This window comes from Triticum dicoccoides, chromosome 5A, assembly GCF_002162155.2.
Source record: "Triticum dicoccoides isolate Atlit2015 ecotype Zavitan chromosome 5A, WEW_v2.0, whole genome shotgun sequence".
In the NCBI taxonomy this organism is placed as follows: Eukaryota; Viridiplantae; Streptophyta; class Magnoliopsida; order Poales; family Poaceae; genus Triticum; species Triticum dicoccoides.
This window is the reverse complement of record NC_041388.1, coordinates 602006396-602025251: the sequence shown is the minus strand read 5'-3', so window position 1 is coordinate 602025251 and position 18856 is coordinate 602006396. Positions and strand designations below refer to the sequence as shown.

Genomic DNA, 18856 nt, shown 5'->3' with positions numbered 1-18856 from the left:
GGGCAAGATCTAACATGATGCCCTTCAAATTTGCACTTGAAGCAAACAATCTTGGCCGAATTCTTGACTTGTTCTTGGCCCTTCTTCTTGTTCATCTTGGACTTATTCTTCTTCTTATTGGAGTTGAATCCAAGTCCACCTTTGTCATTGGGGGATTTTTGCACACTCAAGATATTGTTGAGTGTGGATTTGTAAGTGCATCTAGTGCCCCTTAGTGATTTTGATGTATTGAAGACTTATAGGTTAAGGATCTAATGCGTTTATGAGTGTACACAGGTCTATAAGTCTATGAGGAGTTTGATATTTACAGAGAAAGTCGACCCCTAAAAATGAAGTTCTTCGACTGAAGACTTTGATATTCTGAAGACTTTCTGAAGACTTTGAAAGTGAAGAAATTGGTGTAACCCTAAAGACTTGGTATTCATTTGAGGAACATGAAGCGTGAAGACTTTTGTTTTCGTAGTTTCATTTTCTCTTTCTTGAGTCATAGGAAACACCGTACTGTTAAAGGGGGTCGAGGAAATACTAAGGAGGAAATTTCCATGTGATGCTCAACTCAAAATCCTACACCTACCAATCCCTTCGAGTGAAGCCATTGGAAATCTCATATAGTTCAGTCAATTTCTTCAGTGACAGAGACGCAGTTCTTCTGGTCACTGAGGACTTTGTTCTGACTGAGGAGTTAGGAATTCGCCAGTGCGAATTGCCTACACTGTGAGGAACATGATAGCCTGAGGAATTTGAACCTCAAATTTCCGACCGTTGTTGTGCTACCCGCCAGCTGTCCCAAAATATCTTATCCATCCAACGGTCATATCATTGAAGGGCATTTATGTCTTATCATGTCGGGCTGCTCCCTAGGCTATAAATAGCCGCCCCCTACAACCACTAGCTGGCTGGCTGCTCCGCGAGAAACTGACATTTGTCATTTGAGAGCATCCCATCCTCCAAGGACTTTGAGCGAAAATCATCAAGTGAGGAAAATCCAAAATCCAAAACCCAAACCCAAACACCTACAAACCCAAAGTGATTGAGCATCACTGAAGAGATTGATCCTGTGTGGATCCGACGCTTGTTACCTTTGAAGACTGTGCTTCTTCTAGACGGTTAGGCGTCATGGTCTAGAGCATCCAAGAGGAATTGTGGATCGCCGAGTGATCGAGTTTGTGAAGGTTCGGAAGTCACCTGAAGACTTACCACGAGTGATTGGGCGAGGTCTGTGTGACCTTAGCTCAAGGAGAATACGATGAGGACTTGGTGTTCCGAGCTGCGTGCTCAAAACTGGGTGTCCGGGACTGTGTGTCCTCGAGTTTAAATACTCAGCCGCTCCAACCAGATGTACAACTTAGACAGCAGTTGGAACTGGTCTACCAAATCATTGTCTTCACCAAGCCACCTGGTTCTATTTCCTCAACACTCTCATTTCCTCATTACTTTATTGTGTGTTTGTTCATATCTGTGTTTGAAGACTTTGACTGAAGACTTTCTCAATTTTCTTAGTTCAATTTCTTCAGTCTGTGTGTCTTCATCTTGTGCTATCCTGTGTTTACGCTTTCTGTACTCTGTGTTTGTCTTCATTTCATCATGATGACCATGCTTGTATTCTGCTATGTTTACTTCTGAGTACTTATTCTGCTGCTAGTAGTTCTTCGCTAAGGAATTTCCTCACTAGCAAATTCCTCAGTGAAGAATTTCATAAAAATCGCCTATTCACCCCCCCTCTAGTCGATATAACGCACTTTCAGGATTTCCCTTCATGACACCTTTCCAAGTCTTTCTTCAAAGAAGTGACTTGGGCCTTGAGCTCTTTGATTTCCTCTACATGGTTAGTCTCAACACAAGTACTAGAGGAAGTATAAGCTTCATCGTTAGAGCAACAAGGCAAGGAAAGCAATTCATCAGAAGATGTACCAACATTGTGAGTAGATAAATTACAAGGACTAGCACATGGCAATATAGTATTTTGACTAGAAGTGGTGCTAGTATCCACATGAGGCTCACTAGATGTTACCTTAGCAATCATGGCCTCATGAGCTATCTTTAGCACATTGTGGGATACTAGAAGATAATCATGAGTGCTAGAGAGCTTTTCATGGCTTTCTTCCAATTTCCCATAATTACTAGATAACAACTCAAGTTGAGCCCTCAGCTCAACATTCTCCTCCAATATGGATGCTTCACAAGAGATAGAGTTAGTAGCAAAAGCATCATCATTAACAACAAGAGGAGAAGACAACTTGGCAAGCTCTTTTGAATATGAAGCTTTAAGTTGAGCATGAGACTCGGTGAGTTTGATGAGATCACTCTTAATGACCCTTGATCCATTTTCGAGGTGCTCAAAGTCCTCAAGGAGTTTAGCATGCGCAACTTCAAGCTCCTCATTTTTAGTTTCAAAATCATTTGCCACCTCAAGAGCTCTATCACGAGATTCCCTCACTCTAGATAATTATAGAGCAAAAGTCTCCTCAAGAGATTCCTTGGTGGTTTGTTCAAGTTCAAGAGCTTGGGAGAGGTCCGCAATCTCATTAGCGTAATCACGCTCATGACCTTCCATTTTGTCAATGGTGACCTCATGCTCCTCGAGATGAGATTCCAACTCCTCAATATATTTCTTGCCCTCAATGGCAATGGACATGATTTCCATGAAGTTGGAATGAGCAATGTTATTTTTATGAAGAGCTTTAAAAATCATTTCCCCCTTAATTTTTAAGGAGGCAACATTATCATTCTCTTCATCATTATCCTCATCATCATTAGCATTAACATGATCATCAAGAGACATATTGGGGTTCAAAGTAGGAGATACCCTTGAAGCCTTAGCCATAAGGCATAAAGCAATAGATGATGATGTAGGATCCCTTGAAGCACCATTTGAGACCACATCTTGTTCCATGGAGTGTTGGGTTTCCTCTACATTGTTAGCACAACAACTTGAGGAAATACATGCATTTTTATCATGGCAACAATATATAGAAAGCATATCATTATGATATTTATTCAAGCAATTTCTACATGATATGCACGGACTATGAACACAAGCATGTGAAACATGTAAGGTGCACGAAGTGTTAAAGTCCAAAGATGGAGCATTGCACCAAGATAGTGATGAAGAGCCATCAACGATAAGCACACTATCATCATTGCAATGACCAACACTACTCACCATAACATTACCTTGTGGCAATCCACATGTAGGTGAAGTAGAAGAAGTTGAGACAGCAACACGGCCGGAGGTGGAGGGAGAACAATCATCCCCACAAATCTTGGACACACCATATTCATCTTAAAGCTTTGTCCACAACTCATGAGCATCCCGGAACGACATGAGTTGAAATATAACTACATTGCTCAAAGCATCGAAAAGCACATTAGAAGCTTGATCATTGAGATAAGAGTTTTTCTCATCCTCTAAAGATAATCTTTGGGGATCCTTTGGAGGAGAAAGACCCATATCTACAATTCGCTCTAAATTTGGGTCCATGACCCTAAAGAGATTAAGCATGCGAATTACCAAAACATCAAAATTTGTGCCATCTAAACTAAGAGTGTCAGAGAATCCTAATCCCCTAGTCGACATCTTTACTCTCTAGGCGGTTAAGCCTAACAAAGAGAGACGAGGCTCTGATACCAATTGAAAGATAGTGGATGTCGCCTAGAGGGGGGGGTGAATAGGCGCTTTAAAATAATTACGGTTTAGGCTTGAACAAATGCGGAATAAACCTAGCGGTTAATTTGTCAAGCACAAAACCTACAACAACTAGGCTCACCTATGTGCACCAACAACTTATGCTAAGCAAGATAAACAACTAAGTGATAGCGAGATATATGACAAGAAACAATATGGCTATCACAAAGTAAAGTGCATAAGTAAAGGGCTCGGGTAAGAGATAACCGAGGCACGTGGAGACGATGATGTATCCCGAAGTTCACACACTTGCGAATGCTAATCTCCATTTGGAGCGGTGTGGAGGCACAATGCTCCCCAAGAAGCCACTGGGGCCACCGTAATCTCCTCACGCCCTCGCACAATGCAAGATGCCGTGATTCCACTAAGGGACCCTTGAGGGCGGTCACCGAACCCGTACAAATGGCAACCCTTGGGGGCGGTCACCGAACCCGTACACTTTGGCAACCCTTGGGGCGGTCACCGAAACCTGTCAAATTGCTCGGGGCGATCTCCACAACCTAATTGGAGACCCCGACGCTTGCCCGGAGCTTTACACCACAATGATTGAGCTCCAAACACCACCAACCGTCTAGGGCGCCCAAGCACCCAAGAGGAACAAGCTCAAGGGTACCAAGCACCCAAGAGTAATAAGCTTCTCAACTTGTGACTTCCACGTATCACCGTGGAGAACTCAAACCTATGCACCAAATGCAATGGCAAGGTCACACGGAGTGCCCAAGTCCTTCTCTCCCAAATCCCACCAAAACAACTAATGCTAGGGAGGAAAATGAGAGGAAGAACAAGAAGGAGAACACCAAGAACTCCAAGATCTAGATCCAAGGGGTTCCCCTCACATAGAGGAGAAAGTGATTGGTGGAAGTGTGGATCTAAATCTCCTTTCTCTTTTCCCTCAAAAACTAGCAAGAATCCATGGAGGGATTGAGAGTTAGCAAGCTCAAAGAAGGTCAACAATGGGGGAAAACGAGCTCAGGAGTTGGGGAACCATTGGGGAAGAAGACCCCCTTAAATAGGTCCCCACGAATCTGCCCGTTATGTGCAGAAAAACATAGGAGCGGTACAACCGCTATGAGCACCGGTACAACCGGTAACAGGCAATAAGCGGTACAACCGGCCCACAACCGCCCAACAACCGCACCACAACAGAAACTAGTCCGGTGGTAGAGCGGTACATGGCCGGTAAAACCTCCGGACCAATTCTGGAGCGGTACAACTGCTCTAAACACCGGTTGTACAGGTCAACCGGTAGAACCTCTCTATGGGGCGGTACAACCTCTCTATGTAAAATAAGCAATATCAAAATAGCCACAACTTTCGCATACGCGCTCTGAATTCGACGAAATCAAGTTTGTTGGAAAGCTAAGGACAAGAGCAAACAAAATCTTGATAGAAATATCAAGAAATAGAAATTGAGAAAATATCCAAAATAAAATGGTGAGAACCCTTTCTCAATTAAGACCGGTAAAACCTCCAACACCGAAAACACAAAAGAAGATGCATATGAAATCGGTTTTCGATGAACTCGAGCTTGTCAAGAAGATGACCATGAGATCCAAATCTCACAAGGAAAAGAACCAAACAAGATCTAGGAGAGATGATGCAAGGATGCAATGGTTTGAGATCTTGACGAACGATACGATCAAGCTACTCACTAGAGAGCCCCCCTTGATAGTACGACAATCGATCCTACAACCTGGTCTCCCAACTACCACTATGAGACCGGTAAAATAGAAAACCTATCAAGGGAAAACCTTTGCCTTGCACATAGTCCACTTGAGTTAGATGATGACGATCTTGACTTTCTCAATTTGGACCACCTTTCTTGATTGTGTTGGCTCGATGAAGACTAGTTGATTGCTCCCCCATAGTCCACTATGGATGAGCCATTCTTCGGCACATCTTCACAATTCCATTGACACCACAATGGACGGCAAGCTTAAAGCTTGATTGCTCCCCCATACTCCATTATGGGTGAGCCACTCTTCGTGTTGCTCCACTTGAACTTGCACACTGCAAACTTGATGATGATCACCACTTGATGTCATCCTCCATGGGTTGTATGAGATCTTCCTCTTGACGCAGGACCATGGAAACATACCTTATTTCACAAAGAACTCTCACATAGACCATGGGTTAGTACACAAAGCGTAATGGACAATGCTTACCATACCATGGGATCACTTGGTCCCTCTCGGTACAAGTTGTGCGCTTTGTGTGTTGATCAACTTGATTCACTCTTGACTTAGTCTTGATCAACCTTGAATCTTTCCAACTCTCTTCATTTGAATGATGTCTTAAAGGTAAACATGCATGATCACACAATCTTCTTCTTCAAGACATGCTTGCAATAAGCTCAACACTCACATGACCAATCTTAGAATAATTCCTTAATAGCACCTTGGTCAACTCATAAACTCCTTGAAACCAACACATGGACTTAGAGAAATGCCTATGGACAAATCCTTCAAATATAACTCAAGGCAACCATTAGTCCGTAGAGATTGTCATTAATTACCAAAACCAAACATGGGGGCGCCGCATGTTCTTTCAGAGACACCTAGTCTGCACAACTCCAAATGACCTGAAAATTGACGGAGAATTATTTTGGAATATATAAAAAATATTGGTGAAAGAACCAACAGAAGTGGGACCACCAGGCAGCCACAAGCCTGGGGACACCCCCTCCTAGGGCGCGCCCCTGGACTTGTGGGGCCCCTGGTAGGCCTCTGAAGCCCATCTTCTGCTATAAGGTTCCATTTGACCTAGAAAAAAATCAGAAGGAAGGTTTCGGGACGAAGTGCCGCCATCTCTAGGCGGAACCTGGGCAGGAGCACTTTTTACTCTCCGGCGGATCGATTCCGCCGAGGAAACTTCCCTTTGGAAGGGGAAATCGAAGCCATATCATCACCAACGATCCTCTCATTGTGGGAGGACCAATCTCCATCAACATCTTCACCAGCACCATCTCATCTCAAACCTAATTCATCTTTTGTATTCAATCATCGTCTCAAAACCTCAGATTGGTACATGTGGGTTGATAGTAGTGTTGATTACATCTTATAGTTGATGCTAGTTGGTTTATTTGGTGGAAGATTATATGTTCAGATCCTTAATGATATTCAATACCCCTCTGATCTTGAACATGAATATGATTTGTGAGTAGTTACTTTTTTCTTGAAGACATGGGAGAAGTCCAGTTATAAGTAATCATGTGAATTTGGTATTCATTCGATATTTTGATAATATGTATGTTATTGCTTCCTTTAGTGATGTCATGTGAATGTCGACTACATGACCCTTCACCATATTTTGGCCTAAGGGAAGGCATTGTGGTGAAGGAAATATGCCCTAGAGGCAATAATAAAGTTATTATTTATTTCCTTATTTCATGATAAATGTTTATTATTCATGCTAGAATTGTATTAACCGGAAACATGATACATGTGTGAATACATAGACAAACAAAGTGTCACTAGTATGCCTCTACTTGACTAGCTCGTTAATCAAAGATGGTTATGTTTCCTAACCATGAACAAAGAGTTGTTATTTGATTAACGAGATCACATCATTAGTTGAATGATCTGATTGACATGACCCATTCCATTAGCTTAGCACCCGATCGTTTAGTATGTTGCTATTGCTTTTCTTCATGACTTATACATGTTTCTATGACTATGAGATTATGCAACTCCCGTTTGCCGAAGGAACACTTTGTGTGCTACCAAACGTCACAACGTAAATGGGTGATTATAAAGGAGCTCTACAGGTGTCTCCAAAGGTAGATGTTGGGTTGGCGTATTTCGAGATTAGGATTTGTCACTCCGATTGTCAGAGAGGTATCTCTGGGCCCTCTCGGTAATGCACATCACATAAGCCTTGCAAGCATTACAACTAATATGTTAGTTGTGAGATGATGTATTACGGAACGAGTAAAGAGACTTGCCGGTGACGAGATTGAACTAGGTATTGGATACCGACGATCGAATCTCGGGCAAGTAACATACCGATGACAAAGGGAACAACGTATGTTGTTATGCGGTCTGACCGATAAAGATCTTCATAGAATATGTAGGAGCCAATATGGGAATCCAGGTCCCGCCATTGGTTATTGACCGGAGATATGTCTCAGTCATGTCTACATTGTTCTCGAACCGTACGGTCCGCACGCTTAACGTTACGATGACAGTTATTATGAGTTTATGCATTTTGATGTACCGAAGTTAGTTCGGAGTCCCGGATGTGATCACGGACATGACGAGGAGTCTCGAAATGGTCGAGACATAAAGATTGATATATTGGACGGCTATATTCGGACACCGGAAGTGTTCCGGGTGATTTCGGAGAAAACCGGAGAGCCGGAGGGTTACCGGAACCCTACCGGGAGAAGTAATGGGCCATATGGGCCTTAGTGGAGAGAGAGAGGGGCTGCCAGAGGTGGGCTGCGCGCCACCTCCTCCCTGGTCCGAATTGGACTAGGGGAGGGGGGCGGCGTCCCCCCCCCCCTTTTTCCTTCTCCCTCTCCACCTCTTTCCCCCTCCTAGTAGGAGTACTCCTACTAGGAGGAGGACTCCTCCTTGGCGCGCCACACCTGGCCGGCCGGCCTCCTCCCCTTGCTCCTTTATATATGGGGGCAGGGGGCACCCTAGACAGAAGTTGATCCACGTGATCGTTCCTTAGTCGTGTGCGGTGCCCCCTACCACCATATTCCACCTCGGTCATATCGTTGTAGTGCTTAGGCAAAGCCCTGCGTCGGTAGAACATCATCATCGTCACCATGCCATTGTGCTGACGGAACTCATCCCCGAAGCTTTGCTGGATCGGAGCTCGGGGAGCGTCATCGAGCTGTACGTGTGCTAAGAACTCGGAGGTGCCGGAGTAACGGTGCTTGGATCGGTCGGATCGGGAAGACGTACGACTACTTCCTCTACGTTGCGTCAATGCTTCCGCTGTTGATCTACAAGGGTACGTAGATCACACTCTCTCCTCTCGTTGTTATGCATCACCATGATCTTGCGTGTGCGTAGGAAAATTTTGAAATTACTACGAAACCCAACATGTGGAGTAGTAATTAGATGATGGGTTGCTAGAGGGACAGAAACTTAAACCCTCATTTATGAGCTATTCCGTAAGGGGCCAATTTGGATCCATATGTTTCATGCTATGGTTAGATTTATCATAATTCTTTCGTAGTTGCGGATGCTTGCGAGAGTAGTTAATCATAAGTGGGAGGCTTCATTCAAGTAAGAACAGCACCCAAACACCGATTCACCCACATATCAAATTATAAAAGTAACGAGCGTGAATCAAACAAACATGATTAAAGTGACTAGATGAAATTCTCATGTGTCCTCAAGAACGTTTTGCTTGCTATAAGAGAAAGTTCTGAACTGTCCTTTGCTATAAAAGGGATTGGGCTACCTTGCTGCACCTTTGTTACAATTGCTACTTGTTGCTCATTACAAATTACCTTGCTATTAAACTATTTGTTACCGATAATTTCAGTGCTTGCAGAAAATACCTTCCTGAAAACCGCTTGTCATTTCCTTCTGCTCCTCGTTGGGTTCGACACTCTTACTTATCAAAAGGACTACGATTGATCCCCTATACTTGTGGGTCATCAAGGGGCTACTAACGGCGTCCTAGACTAGGGGGTACTAACCTATATGACCCACAGTCCATGGGTCGAGCTTGCGGCCCACCGATCATCACAAGGAAGGACTCCGGAAGTCATGAACCTCGGCATGACCAAGATGGAAACCTTTGAAGACTTGTCATATACTTCAAGGATGGCTCAATAACCGGCATGTTGGCAACTGACCATATGTGTAACCTAGGTACCCCCGGTGCATATATAAGCTATGGGGTTCAGTCTTTAGGGGCACGACTACCAGCCTCGGGGTTTAGAACACAATCAAAACGATCTCGAGGTAGATCATCTTGTACTTTGTACTCCATCACATCAATACAATCCAAGCGGGACATAGGGTTTAACCTCTTCCAGAGGGCCGAACCTGGGTAAACACGGTCTCCCTTCATACCCTGTTACCATTGTTCCTAGACTAAGAGCTCGGGACCCCCTACCCAAGATCTGTTGGTTTTAGCACCGACACCTGTATTGCCGCCCCCTCCTGCCAAGGCCGCCGCTGCAAGTCCTCAACACCTGACACACAGAAGAAAAAAACTATGCCGCCATTCTTCAACGCAACCAAAACTCCTCTTCGCCATTACAAGTCTCTGATCGTAGCCACCATGACTTTTCTTCACCACCACTAATGCCGTGAAAATCTATACTTAGACATGTCCCATGGCACCGGCAAGTCAGCGAAGCTTCGCGCCATGCCCTCATGAAGCTTCTCTGGCCGAAGATGAAGGCGCGCCTGACCGAATCAATTCCGATGTAGGTATCCAGTGACGCCATGCGCCAAAATCTGAGATCTCGGGGAAGAAGACAAGAACCCGTCGGTGTTCAAATCGAGAAGGGCGACATGAAGCAGATCAAAGTTTTGGAGCTCAAAGAATGGGAGGGCCAACCACCGCGGGGCTCCCCTCGAACCCAACGGGCCGGATCTGACTACAGCTCCCAAGGCCCTAGTCCCAACCATCTGCCGCCGTCGTCGGAAGTGTTGTCGCCGTCAACGGAAGGGGATGCTGCTGTCACTTGTCGCGGCTCTGCAGCAGGGCCATCTAGCCGGGAGTGGAAGCCGCCACATCCCAAGCTGGGCAGTGCCGCCTCGTCGAGGAAGCACCTCACGGCCTGTCAGGCCATGGATCTGGTCCTAGGAGGCCACCCACCCCGTTGCTGGAAGAGGCTGTCGTGGCCTGGAGGAAACCGGCGCGCATGGAGCATGGCGGCAAATGGGATGACGCCACCACACGGAACCGCCAGTGCTCGCCGCGCGCAGCCACGAGCCAAGGCCGGCAGGAGGTACGCGAGCGCACCAGCATGAGCAGAAATGCCCCGCCGCCACCATCCCTGGGTCTGGCATCGCTTCGCCGGCGAGCCCTCCGGTGGCGGCGCAGCACAGAGGACGGGGAAGGGACTGCCCGGCGAGGGCGTCGGCTAGGATTTCCCCGTGTCGCCAAGCGCTGGCGACGCGGGGGGCGGGAGCGGGCGACTAAATTGCTTTGAAATTTTTGGTTTTTGCATATATCTGGATCAAGTGGTTTGTTGGAACGCGAGCAAAGCAAAGTCAAGGGACCAGAGGAACACATGAACGGAAGTCCAGAATACAAAGAAAGATGTGCTTTCGCAATGCACCGGGTTGAATTACGTGTCCTTTTATTATTCATAAGTACAATTACCATCATATATGACATGAACTGCGATGAGAATTCTCATAGTTGGAGAAAACACACACATGACTATTGCGGGCCAAGTGGAATGGACTGAGGGGGAGCGAATCAAAATCGCAGTGGAGCTAGATGAAGAGCCAACGGTAAGAGCAATTTGTGCTTCTCTCTTGCCCACGGTAGGGGTGGAGAGAAAAAAAATCCAGATGGGTGCACAATTAGTGTCTAAATAGGAGTCAGAAGAAATGTGTTGATGTTTGTCACTAGGGTCCAGTCAGTGACGTCGTATTCCGTAGCAACACATGAGTATTTTGCGGTGGCAACACACAGGCATTTAGCTAGTAAACAATGAAGATAAAACTGTGTCTAACCTAAAGCAAAAGTAAAACAGTAAAGAGGATACAGTGGAAGATCGGGGTGGCCAGATTATTCTGAAGCACAACATCAAACAAGGACATCCGCTGTACGTCCATTCTATCATGAACACCACAGTAGTTTCCAAACATTTGTAGTAATTTCGCAAAAAAAAGAGGCAGTGCTGCATTCTATTTCCATTATCAGCTATTGGACGTCTGCAAATTGGGCAGATGTCACATCTCTACACTCAACACACAAGGCGTGCCCGAAAGAGTTAAGCACATGCTGCACATAGCAGCCGTAGCTACTCAAGTCCCTAGTTGCACGGCAGTGCTCAATTCTAGCCTCCTTGTATAGCTCAATAAGATCACTGGATGCCAACTCCTCCAAAGCATTCTGTCAACATAAATAAACATCATTTTTCAGCAACTAGGCACATCATTTTACCACATAGAAATGCACTTCTATTTCCTAAAACATTATATGGGGGCTCATTCAAAGATAAATATAAAAAAGGTAAAACTTGATATTTCTAGTCACTTTAAATGCCACCATATAAATTACTACATTAGTATTATGAGAAATATAAGAGACAAATATGAAATGTTGAAGTCCCTCACACATGCACACCCAAACAGTTAATGAGCTTAGCAGGTGAATGTAATCCTGTGGGTTGTGTATTGGCAACGAATTAGAAACTATGCCTGGAAACAAAAGAAACACTGAAACATACTCCTTGTGAGTTGTGACTCGAACAAACCATTCAGATTGTAACAACTAGTCCTAGGTAAAATGAGCTTAGCAGGTGGCGTATCTATGGCGTTATAAAATGACTATGTCCAGAACTTGAAAAATAGCTCGTGAGTTTCACACCTAATACTGGCATCAAAACCATACAGTCCAACAGTAGAGGCAGAAGCAATGCATAAATGCTGGAATAAAATGTATCCAACACATGAAACACATAGAAGAAGCTGTGAAGGAATGTGTCGCATAACTAGTTTCTTATTGCAAATTCAAGATCAAAATGATGGTCAGAAGCTTGCTTACCCTGCATGCTCCAAGATTGAATGTAGAATCTGCGACTTTGGCGTCCTAAATATCATCTTAATGAACTGAAATAACATGGCAGATCACGTATTAGTCAAGACAAGATCGTAGCACTACAATACGGAGCACAAAACCTTGATTGGTTCACAGATAAAATATGAAGGTTGAGTCATGGAAATGTACAAAGCTGACAACAATTTGGTTAAGCTGATGAACTTTCCAGTCTAATTTTTGCATGAAATTGCTTCCAAATTCCAATATTTCACTTCACAGAATATTGGCTTTGAGATTATGACATAGAGAAACCAGAAGGGTGAGCAGGCTGTCCCATAGAACTACCTGAAGGGGCTGGACCACCAGGAGGAGGGGGTGGGCCACGAGGAGAAGGAAATGGACTGCAAGCAGGAGGCGGTGTTCCGCCGGAGGAGCTGGCACCGAGCTCATCAATGGTCAGAGTATAAAATCCCACCCCATGGTCTTGGGTCACTTGATCAAAATATACTCGACCAATGCCACCTGTTCCAAATTCGACGCCGTAGGAATTCAGAAAGAGCAAATATGGCCTCCCTTCTCGCCTGCCGTGTCCAATGAACATAACCATGTGTTGTGAGAGTGGTGGATTCTCAGCAGTGGCAGGCGGCAGGAGCTCATAAATTGTGTTGGCGATTAGATTAAAATCTTGTCGAACAGGAAAAGTGCCAAGAATAGGCCTTTGCTCCCATCTAATCATGTCAAAGACCTGTCCAGCCTCAAGACGTGGATGAAGCTGGTATCCAGTCAGTGGGAAGCGCACACGCCGAGGCCAGTCTTTGGAGGTCGCGAAAATACCTTGGTTCTGAAAAACTCCCATGCTATGTTTATCCGATTGTAAAAAAGCTCGGGCACACTTGCCAATGGGGCACGCACATGCCACTCATAATCCTTTGCAAAGTTGTATCCATCAAAAACCACATCACTCGGTAACCCTCTGCACCATCTATTCAGTCGCAGTTGCATTTCTGCTGCGTACGCTATGGAGTAGAAGACGCATGTGTGATCTTCTTGTGTCCGAACCTGCGGTATCAGAGACTGGCCCAGATATTGTACACCGACCAAACTGCACTCATAATTATTCTCATCAAATCCATCAGGTAGTCCATCAGGTAACCGTTCCCGTGACATGGTCTTGTGCTGTTCCTCAGGTTCCTTTTGTCACAAAAAATAAGTTGGTTTCATTAGACTTGTATCATTCAAACAATAGTTAAAAAGCTACAGATTATAGACAAGTATCATGAAAATGCGTGAAAGAAATCTTTAGACCGAATGTAATATATATATATATATATATATATATATACAGTCCATTATAGTCGAGACTTGATTAAATACTGAATCCAATCGCTACATATCTAGCTAGACAAACTTCACGTCAAGTAGCATCAATATAACATTGAAGGTGCATACTGACTGTACCTTGAAACATAGATTGACAATGAGTCTTGTGTAAATTGACAATGGTTCTTGATTTATTGTGTCACTCTTGAGGTGGGTTTGTTTACTGACAATGCTAGCATTGTTTTCACCCTCGTTCATGAGAGGGGGAATGTGGGGTGTGAGGCTTTTTCCTATGTGTTTCTAAAGGTGTGAGTGCTTAGGAGGTTCTTCATGTTGCAGTGAGATATAAATATCCATCAAACAAAACAAATATCATATACTAGAATTGTTAACGATCAGAGACTTTACTACTTTCAGCAATGCAAACATGAGTACATACATAGAGTTTTAGAACATCCACTAATACTTATCCTAATAAGGTACTAAGAGCAAGTAGTGTTTCTAATGATCTTCATACCTCTCACAATTTCAATTGAAGTGAACTTCACCAGTGGAATGGAATCCAATCTCTTACATCAGCTGTTACGAAGTGATCTTCAAGCTCCTTCTGACATGAAAATTAAGATGTTTTGTATCAATCAAAACAGTGGTAGAAAAGCTGTTACAAAAAAATCAAGTTCTGAGAGTCATAATCTAAAAAAGTTGCACTGGTGTATTGATCACCAATAATGGTCATAGGTTTCAAACACACACAATGTATAGTGGATTGGCTTCACTTCAGAATCTTCCACACATATCTTCATAACTGTTCAATCTAAAAGGATCTTGATAGTTTATGCTTGCAGCAAGACCAAGGCACATGAGATATATTGTCTCTTTTATTTTATCTAACAAGTAATTTCACATCGGTCATATCGATAACAAAAAATATATATTAAGTAACTGATCGTAACCCACGGCGTACATTTCTACCTCCACTACAGCACAAAATGGCTCTAGATTAAAATTACTGCAGTAAGGTCCAATTATTGTCTAATCCATGTGTGGGCAGGCAGAATTTACAGAAATGATGTTGCTGTTGTTGTTTTTGCGGGGAGCATTGATTCTGTCAGATTCCATGTTAACAGAAAATGGAAGGAAGAAAGCAATACAAAGAAACAGTGCATTTAGTTCACTTGCATATCAAGGTAATTGCCCCCACATATTGCTAAAAATAAGCATTTTGGTAGAGTAACAGAACATTAGCAGAGGTTCTGTTGCTGCATGTAGAACTAACCTCGAAATCAGTAGACAAACTTTCTGGCTTGATATCCATGTGAATTACCTGCTTCTTTTGACAGTACTGGAATGGAGAATGGATCGAATCAACAGAAGATCCAGCACAAAAAACAAAAATAAAAGTGGTAAATCAAAAGAAAAGCAACATATATATGTCCATCATGTTCTTGGACTAGTGTGCTATTGAAGCACGAGTTATTTGCCTATATTGCAGTATATCACAAACTGAGTACAGGTCATGCTAAAGCAGACTATTGTTGACCCATTCCTGTTCAGAACAATGAAATGTGTTTTATTGTGTCACTCTTGAGTCTTGAGGTGGGTTTTATGTACTGAAAAATGTTAGAATTTATCTTCATAAATGTTCGACCCAAAAGGATCTTGATAGTTTACGCTTGCATTAAGACCAAGGCACATAGGATATATTGTCTCTTCCATTTTATCTAACAAGTAATTTCACATCGGTGATAGTATAGGTAACTGACCACAACCCAGGACGTGCATTTCTAACAAAACATATATGTTACTCCAGTACAGCACAAAATGGCTCTAGATTAAAATTACCACAGCAATGCACAGGTCCAATCATTGTTTAATCCATATGCGGGCAGGCATAATTTACAGCAATGATGATGTTTTTTTTCCCGCTGGGAGCATTGATGTTGTCAGATTCAATGTTAACAAAAAAGGAAGGCAAAAGTTGGTAGAGTAACATAACAATAACAGAGGTGTAGGAGCTGCATGCAGGACTACCCTGGAAATAAGTAGGCAAACTTTCCAGCTTGATGTTTGTGTGAATTACCTGCTTCTTGTGACAGTATGCCAGAGCACCAGCAAAAGTTGCAACCCACTGGAACAAAGGAGAATGAATCAAATCAATAAAAAATCATCACACAAAAATGGTCTTCAGCACTCCAACAAAGAAGAGCCAGTGGTCTTCTTATTGATCTTCCTACCTCTCGCAACTTCAATTGTTGTAATGATTCACCAGTGGAAATGAATGCAGTCCAATCTCTTATATCAGATCTTCAGCACTCCTGTTCACAATTTAACACAAAAAAGGGGCAGATGCATCATCAGTATAACATTAGGCAAAGCTAATTGGATCAAGATCAAGCACTTCTTGTGGCGGATACATCCTGCTGTAAAATGTAATTGGTACAGGAAGTACTAGGACAACTCAAAACAACGAGGCGGCATCAACCATCTAGCCCAGCACAGTGACACGTTCATCTTGTACATACAAGTATAGGTTTTTGAGGGCTAATACAAGTATAGGTGACTTGTGGTTTACCGGGGGGAAATGCCACGATCAAGCAACAGTAAGCAGAGCGCACCCTCACCCCACCCCACCCCACCCCCGTCCTTCCTTCGTGCTCGCGTGGGTGATGCTACCGCGTGGAGGTACTAGCACCAAGACGAATGCGGGTAGATCGGACCGAAACCACGGTGCAGGGGCGCCGCCGCGGCGCGTCGTGGTGTCCTTTGGACCTCCCCGCCTCGGACCCGGCCACGAGCGACCCACACCCACCGCGTCCCCGTGTTCACGCCCAAGCCAGTAGCAAGCGAAATCCGCGGTTTCTACCCCGAAGAAGAAGAGCGTGCTTGCGCCATCAGCGCTCCCTCGGTGCTCGTTTTGGGCGGAGAGAACGGGGGTCGTCGGGTTTCCTTACCGAGCATGGCGGACGGCGCGGACGGGATGCGGAGGAAGATGAGCGCCTCCTCGGAGCGCTGCTGACGGCCGCCGCCTACGCCGGGGTTCGCACCTAGGGTTCGAGGCCGGAATGCGCTCTCGTCGGAGGGGGAGGGGAGGGGAGGAGAAGCACGGAGCGCAAGCAGGGGTTTGGGTTTTGGGAGGAAAAGGGGGAGGGGGACGCGAGGCCGAGTGTTTTGGAATCCGTGACCAATAGAATGGGGGCCGCTTGGCAGTGTCTCAACTAACCACCAGCTTTGGGGAGAGTTTGGGAGCCAGAGCGCGAGACCAGTCCATCCAATCCCCGAATCACCCCCCACGCTTCACCGGATTTTGGGCGGAATTGACGTCGCACCCACGGGCGCCTGCCTCGCAATGCACCTGCTGCCAGGGGTAAACCGGTAAATTCACCCCAGCACGGCCGGGGATCCCTGCGGCTTCCTTTTTCTTCTTCTTTTTTCTTTTTGACAAACTCTGACTTTTTTTTTTCTGTTAGCCTTTTGGGGAGGAATCGACCCATCCCACCGATGTTGAGGCTAGGCCTGGCGTCCAAAATGCATTCATCGAGCGTCCCACGGCAACTCATTTTGAATTTGGTTATCGTGATTTTTTTTTCCTTTGAATTTTGGTTCTCATGGTTTGTCGTCAGCAAATGAGATACTCCCTCCGAGGACGTAATTCGCAAAAAGGGCATTTAATTAACTTCAAGAGGTTATGCGTTCCTGCGCATGACGTTGTCCTGTCATAGTACAGGGATAGTAGGCATCATAAGAGCAAGAATGGTTCATGGAAGGTTGGATTGCTACAAGAATTCTTCATGCCGGCTGATTTTGTGGAAATTTTAAAAATTAGGGCGTCGCCAAGACAGAAGGAAGATACGTTGGCTTGGGGCCCTGGCAAGTTTGGCGCCTTTTCAGTGAGTAGTGTGTACCAGTTCGGTTTTGAGGAAGCTCACAAAAGCACTTCGACGGGCTTCAGCTCACATCCAGATGGGCTTCGGGACTGCTGGAAGTTTATATGGTCAATTGATGTTTCCTCCCTCTATACGTAATTTTGCATGGCAGGTTGTTACAAACTCCCTGCCTACATGGAGCAACAAGCATAGAAGAGGGCTGGAAAGTAGTGATTTGTGCCCTCTGTGTTTGGTAGAGTCTAAGGACTGCTTTCATGCACTATATCGTTGCGCCCTCTCGAGAGTTCTATGGGAGGCTATGGCAGAAGTATGGTCCCTTCCGAATATTACTACCGTGTTGAATACAGGTGTCGAGTGGCTGCTTCAAGTTCTTGCTCCTCTCCCAGACACTGAGCGCTCGATGCTTCTCATGACATTAGGGCGCGGCATATACGCAATGAGATTGTCCATAATAAATCCCCGCCACCCATGGAGGCGTCTCGAAGGTTCTTGACGAGCTACTTGGATCCTCTAATTGGCATTAAAACCGACCTAAATGCTGATCCAAGCAAAGGGAGGTCAAATCATTACATATACTCCAGTTCGGCCACATGCGGTAACGGTTGTAGCAGACCACTTGGTAAGACCGGTTGGGTTAAGTTGTGCACTAATGGTTCATTTGCTGCTGATGGATCGGCCGGTGCCGGAATGGTGTTAAGAGACGACAAGGGAGTCATCATCTTTTCTTCTTGCAGGCAGTTATTTTCCTGTCGGGATGCACTTGAAGCTGAGTTATGTGCATGCATGGAAGGATTATCTTTCTCCATCCAGAGAAGTAAGTTACCAACGCAGATAGTGATGGATTCTATAATGGCAGTGAAATTGATCTAGGCTTCAGAGGTTGACAGAGATTAGATATCTAATGTCCCTTTGTGAAGATTGTATTACTCATGTTAGTCGTAGCCAAAATAAAGTTAGTAATAATAGATTGTATTACTCATGTTAGTCGTAGCCAAAATAAAGTTAGTGATAGTTTAGCTAAGTTTGCTCGTATTAAAGGTAGAACCATGACTTGGTTAGGTTTTGGTCCTACTGAGGTTTGGAACTGGCTGCGATTGATTATAAGGACTTTGGTGATGAGTAATACATATTTACACCTGCAAAAAGAAGAAGAAAAAGAGCATACATACTAAATTCAGTACTCTATACGTATGCAGATGCATCTAGGCGCGTCCACGGACAGTGACCAGTCAATTCTCAATTCGTCGGGTTCACAGCCGTATATCTCATTTCTGGT

General features: G+C 44.5%; 2 long non-coding RNA genes across 2 annotated transcripts; both read right to left on the bottom strand.

Annotated features, from left to right (window-relative positions):
• Positions 1 to 11519: 11519 nt before the first annotated feature.
• On the bottom strand, positions 11520 to 14303 carry LOC119298028. The gene is made up of 4 exons (XR_005145791.1): positions 14214 to 14303; positions 12722 to 13567; positions 12383 to 12447; positions 11520 to 11728 (listed from the first exon to the last, which is right to left on the bottom strand). It is a non-coding gene; the product is annotated as an uncharacterized LOC119298028 (long non-coding RNA).
• A 669-nt stretch (positions 14304 to 14972) lies between these two features.
• Positions 14973 to 15993, bottom strand: LOC119298827. Its single transcript, XR_005145984.1, has 3 exons — positions 15931 to 15993; positions 15777 to 15824; positions 14973 to 15038 (listed from the first exon to the last, which is right to left on the bottom strand). It is a non-coding gene; the product is annotated as an uncharacterized LOC119298827 (long non-coding RNA).
• Between the last annotated feature and the right edge of the window lie 2863 nt (positions 15994 to 18856).